Source organism: Pseudorasbora parva, chromosome 22 (assembly GCF_024679245.1).
Source record: "Pseudorasbora parva isolate DD20220531a chromosome 22, ASM2467924v1, whole genome shotgun sequence".
Lineage (NCBI taxonomy): Eukaryota > Metazoa > Chordata > Actinopteri > Cypriniformes > Gobionidae > Pseudorasbora > Pseudorasbora parva.
In genome coordinates this window covers 2658546-2665004 of record NC_090193.1, presented here as the reverse complement: position 1 = coordinate 2665004, position 6459 = coordinate 2658546, and the positions used below count along the sequence as shown (strand labels likewise).

General features: G+C 35.2%; 1 long non-coding RNA gene across 1 annotated transcript; it reads left to right on the top strand.

Annotated features, from left to right (window-relative positions):
- The first annotated feature begins 3110 nt into the window (after positions 1 to 3110).
- LOC137058329 (uncharacterized) lies at positions 3111 to 6156 on the top strand. Its single transcript, XR_010900654.1, has 3 exons — positions 3111 to 3315; positions 3925 to 3962; positions 4650 to 6156. It is a non-coding gene; the product is annotated as an uncharacterized lncRNA (long non-coding RNA).
- Positions 6157 to 6459: the final 303 nt, after the last annotated feature.

Here is a 6459-nt window from a genome sequence, read left to right as displayed (position 1 = left end):
TTTTTTGGCCCATAATATGCATTTTATTTTTTAAAGTAATTAAAAATATTTTCTCTATGCTATTGAAAATGTGGGTTACATCTTTGTCACCTTTTTCACCAAGGAGTTTACACTTGCTGATAGTAGGCTGCAATAGTTGCAAAAGAACCAATTCATCTGCAATATTCTTCTGCCCTACATTTTCAAGGGTAAGCTTTCTTTATAAACCATCTACTCACCCATATGCATTTATTTTGTGTAACACAAAAAGAGTCACATAGTCTCAGTCACCATTAGAAAAGAACCTGTCATTTGAGTCTCATTATGTTCTGACTGACATATCCTTTTGTGCTCCAATAAAAATAATGTGTCTGGTACATGATCAGTTGTTCTTGAGTAAATATTGCTTTTAATTTATGTACCTGTATAGCGTACCTCTTTGTGTATTTGAATGTAAATGCCTTTTCTATTATATTGTCATATTGAATATTTATATAGATTGTTTGCTCTAAACATGTAGACTATCTGTAACTGCTCTGTAAATATTAAAACAATGTTAACTGAATGTTATGTGTGATTATTACATAAACAGGCTAATGTAGGCTATCTTATTAGTATTAAGTATTTGCTATTTTTAAAACAGAAAAATGTGTTAACGTTAACTGTACCAAACTGAAATCAACATAGTGTTTCACTCAACTGACATCAACGTCATTCAGCATAAGGTAAGTAAATCATCTGTGTAAATTGATGTTTTGAATGGAGTGTCTGACTTTGGTCTTTAATGCCGTGAGTGTAACGTTGATTCTATGCCAGTGTGCTATCTGGGTGTAACCCGAAAGCTTCGACCTAAATAAATAAAGGTCCTAGAAAGCCCATGAATAGTGGCCAGGATTTGCTGTTTTGCATCGTCCACACGTCGGCCGGACAGCATTCGCGATCAAATGCCGATGTCTCGGCGACATTGTCCCAATTAGCAAACGCTCTCTGATCGATGTCTTGCCGATGGAACTTTGTGCATCGCGCCGACATCGGCCCGACGAATGTGCAGTGGCGGGCTGTCAGGGCCAGCAGGGCCTTCTCTGCTGGCCCTGTCAAAATCATTTTATATATATATATATATATATATATATATATATATATATATATATATATATATATATATATATATATAGTTACGATTATATTTCCAGAAAGAATGTATTTATTTTTGGTGTATTTTCCATATGTCATCATCTAAATGCATCACAGCCCCGAGGACCAGCACTAGTAGAATAGCTTGCCTTCCATTGAAGCTGCTATTTTCCATTGGACCATAGCTTTGACTGACGTGGGTCATTAGCCAATCAAAATTTGATGTGTAGTGATAGAACGACCCAGAGGCCCAGCGATGTGTCGGTGTGCTACCCCCTGCTGATGTCATCAGCCGTCTGAACTTTTCGCGGGTTGTGAGAATTCTGTGTGAAATAAACTATGGCCGCCGCGGGTGACGGGCTGCGTGCAAATGATCGATCCTGATGTCAAGCCGGTAATGTTAGCTAACAAGCAGTGTTTTTTCTGTTTCTTTGGATGTTCTGTTGGTCCGTATTTTTGTTTGTTTAAGAGTATTTGTGCCAGCTGATTTTGATTTTTTTCACCATTTGCCTACACGGTGACACGTGAGTGCAGTATCATCAATAAATAGTCAAATTGCCTTTTTGTCTCGCGTGTACTTTTTGCTTGCCCCCTTCCCAACGAACACTATGAAAGCAAAGTTCGTAGTAGTATTGCGTACAGTGCATTATTGTATTTTGCGTGTGTGTGTGTGTGTGTATAAACGTTATGACACACAGGAGAGGGTGAAATATGAGGACATTGGCCATGTCACTTTTCAAAATGCTTATAAATCATACAGGATGAGGTTTTTTTAGAAAGTAAAAATGCAGAATGTTTAATGTGATGGGTAGGTTTAGGGGCAGTGGCAGTGTAGGGTGTGTGTGTTGTTATGGCGACGGCGTGGGGCTTGTTGATCGTGTGTGTGTGTGTGTGTGTGTGTGTGTTGTTATGGCGTGGGGCGTGTTGATCGTTAGTGAAGGCCCTGACTGAAACCCCACGGTACGCTACTGCGTATGTGTGCTATCGGGGCACTTTTACCGTTTTCGATGAAAGGACACAACGTAACGCCACACGTAATGCTTTCAAAACAAATATAAAATTACCATTTAAAGAATGATGTCACCTGCGGAGAAAAAAAGGCCAAACGGGGCTGCTTCAGACCTCCTCCGCAACTTCAGTCAGACTCGTGGTAAAACCAGGCCTCTGCGTGACTGGATGCGATCTCACCTAACTTCATAAAACGCTGTCAACAAACCAAAGTAAAAGAAGCTAAACGTATATATAACAAATTATTAGCACATTCCAACAACTTTATTTTAAACGTAAAATTACCTTCTTCCAGGAAATCAAATTGGCATGACCCAGCAAACACAAAACGTTTTTACAACGTTCCACAACGTTGTATTCTGGTTGCAATTAGGTAATGTTGTAGTACAACGTTTTAAAGACGTTTTAAAAACGTTTTTTAAAATAGAAAAATAATGTAACCAAAATAAAACGTTTTAAAAACGTTGTGAAAATACCAATCTGGGACGTTTTCTTTAAGTAGTCAAAAAAACGTAAATATCACGTTTGTTTACTACGAAAACAAAACTAGACCAAACTACAACTTTTGGGAGACGTTTTATTCAGGTGTTAAAATAACGTTATCTGCACGTTGGAATAAAACGTTTTAAAAACGTCATGGTAGTACCAAAATACAACCATATGCCAAACCTCCAACGGTAGATACGTTCTGTTTGTGTAAAATATACACAGAATATAAACAGAACGTGACAGTAACATTTTAACATCAACGATTCAGTGACTGATCGAGTAACAGATGAGGCTGATGCAGAGCTGAGCATTCTATATCAATGTTGTGAATATACTTTAAGGTGCTCATTTAACTGATAGAATAGCTATATTAGAGTATTATATTATATTATATTATATTATTTTATATTATACAAGCTTTCATTCTCATTCCATTTAAAGTTTTACGTAGGCATAGGCTGCAGTTTCCACTTAAACGGTGACCTACTTAACTATCGGGATATTATACTTCAGTATAAAAATATGTATTCATGGTAACGCAACACTGCACAAATTACACATGACGTGTTTAACGTGCGTGCGTGTTGAACATTCGAGTCGCTTTTAAACAAACTGGAGCAGATGGAATTACCATGGAAACGGGGCAGCTCGTCTGACAACAAGCAGCAAAGCTCCGTCTGTCACTGTTGTTTTCACTAATTTCAGGTAAGTTAAGTCCCTAATATTACACATATAATACATACAACTGTTCTTGACACTTTCTAACACGCTTCTGTTGAATATTTACTTTTAAGAAATGGTTTAGTGTCTTCGGAAAAAGTCCGTTAGCCTCTTAACCGTTAGGCTAATGAGAGGTAACGTTAGGCTAACTATAGCCCTGAGCTCTTATTTATGAAAGTTGGGCTTTTAATTCCATATTATGTGTAGATAAGAGGTTTTGTTAATGTTTTGCTGGCTATTTGTCAATGGTTGAATGAAAGGAACGTTAATTTAAGTATTTAACCAAACAGTTTGCACTTTACGTGACTCGGTGACGTCACTCACATGCGCTATTTCAAACATGTTTGATCTTTCATAGTAAACAAGTATTGACCACGTATATAACCATGCATCTGTAAAACCTAAACGTAAATTCTGGTATCTTACGATATTATATATTGTATATATCCTGTATATTAATCTTTTTTTCTTTTCTTTTTTTTGCTGCATTTTCACCTATGCACTAGTTTATTTATTTCTAATAAACCTACCTGAGTGACATTGTATAGTTTACCACTTATTGTTGGCTCTGTGACAAATTGTTTATGTTCCTAGATTGTGATGGCTGTCCAGCACTATGAACCATCTGACTTGTAAGTAAAACATACATACATACATACATACATACATACATACATACATACATACATACAACCATACATACATTCCTGTGTGTATATGTTGATCATTCTAGCAAATTAAATGGTTAAATGTTCATTAATTAACTCTGAGATCAACTTTGCAGATGCAGTTCATGTGTGCGTATAGGGAGACAGTAGATACTGAAATCATCACGAGTGTCTGGCATGCTTCGGTTTAAGTAGTAGTAGTTATTTACATACTATAGACATGGCAGAACAAAGACTTCAGATTTCAGTTCCAGTCTTTTTGAGCTTTAATATTCAGACACTAGTCTGTATCAATATCTGATTCATTGTAGAGCCCTTATTTTGATTTATACATAAAGAATATTTTCAAATTCTGTAACGTTCTGCTTAAATTCTACAGTAAATTCCTTTTGTGACTGGATTCTGTGATTTCATCCATGTTTGGCTCTACGTGGTATTTGCAGTATTAAAGAGAGGTAGTTTTGAGAGTGAATTATTGTTGTGTTATAAATTTGTTACCATTAGTATAAGAAGGGTAAGACTAAAAGACTAAATTTCAGTCCGGCAGAATTTTCTGCACACTTCACCACCGAGGCCAGATGAGCATTGTGAATGTATGAACCTCACATTATATTTATAACAATCCTTGTTGATGTTTGAATTGTATTTCAGGGCAGTTTGTGAAGAGGGATAAACAAGAGATGTTGTGAAAACCAGGACAGAAGTTGGTTCCAGATCCACCTTCCAGACCAGACTTCTGTCTCATATGGATTGCTGTCTAATGGTGTATTATATGTTCTCTGCAGAATTAGGTGCATGCAGATATTACTCAGGAACACGACTAAACTTTGTTTGCTATAATACATCTATTTAGTGTACCAATGTGAAACAGACTAAAACACTTGACTGTTTCTCAAAATCAGGTATGCCAATATTATAAAATATTATTTATTGAACAATAATAGAGACAGAGTGTATTTAGGCCACGCCCACACCGGGGAGGAAACATTCCAACGCTCTCCATTGATTTTGTGTTGCGTGAAGCGGTCACCTCGTCTTTTTTTACTTATAACAAAAATGGCAATGTCTAAAAGCTCATATGTGACGAGGTGTGCAGCACACAAGGTAAAAAACACATAACTAAGTTTTTATAAGCTGTCGACCCCAAAAAACAAGCGTTTAAGGACAAAAGTGGATACAGGCAATAAGACGTGAAGCTTCAGCAAGAAGAATGGGTCAATTTTGGGATCCTGACACTCCATATGCCTACGTGTGCAGTAAACCTTTTGTTAAATATCCAAATGTCAGTTTTATATATTATATATTATATTTCCTGTCGCTGATTACTTTCCCCTCCAGTGTGTGTAGTTCTCAGTGTAATATAGCATGACGCGCTCTGTCTCAAGTGCCTGTATCCACTTTAGTCTTTAAACACTCGTTGTTTTTTTGGGTCAACAGCTTATAAAAACTTCTGGGTTTTGTTCCTGGGGTTTTTAGCTTGTTTAATGTACACCAGGTACAATAGAAAAAATAGATTGCAGTAAAATAACATATGCAATAACATAATCTGTAATTAGTTAAAATGAGAATTTACATTTTATAGATTAATCTCTTTTGTTATAACATCTGTGCACTGAATTTTTATGGATTTTTCTCTACATTTTTTTGTTCATGTTCTTATTTAAATTCCCAGTCATTGCATAATTTGCATGTGCTGTACTTTATTTGTACCATTTTGTTTTATTGGCATACCGGTATTTTTATTTATCTGTTTAGAATTTTTTTCTTATTATTAATGAGAGCTTTAATTGTAGTCTTCTACAATTATCTCAATGATTTCAATTTACATTATCTCTACTAAAAATGAAAAAGCTGTTATCATGTAACTTTTCTGTTGTTGTTCCAAACTTGTATGACTTTGTTAGACATTCGAGTTAATGTTTCTTATTCACCATTCACTTTCTTTTGTTCAAAAAAGTGAATAGTGTATAAGGAACATTATGCTTAATATCTCCTGACTTAAGGTTAACATTAACACCTCCCTTTGTGTTTAACAAAGGAAAGTCATACAGATTTAGATTGGAATAATGCAAGGATGAGTAAATGACAGATTTTTCTTTTTTTGTGAACTTACCTCTATCATATTGCTTTTTATATTGTGTGAATAAATACAATGACTGACAAATGTTGTGTGTAGTATAAATTATTAGTACTACATATGTTTATGTAGTTTAATAAAATGAGAAACAAACAGAGGTAAGGCCTACAGGTAAGGTGAAATGTAAAAAGCGTTATTAATAAGCTGAATATTAAGATTGACAGAAATATTATAACGTGTGATTAGCCTTGACAAATTATACAGAGATCTAAAAAGACCACAATATATTTTTCTTACTGTAGTTATAATATTGTTTTTATATTAAAGATAACAGTAAAAACAAAAAAACATTTTGATCACAGCATGTGTGAAGTGAAGAACCAG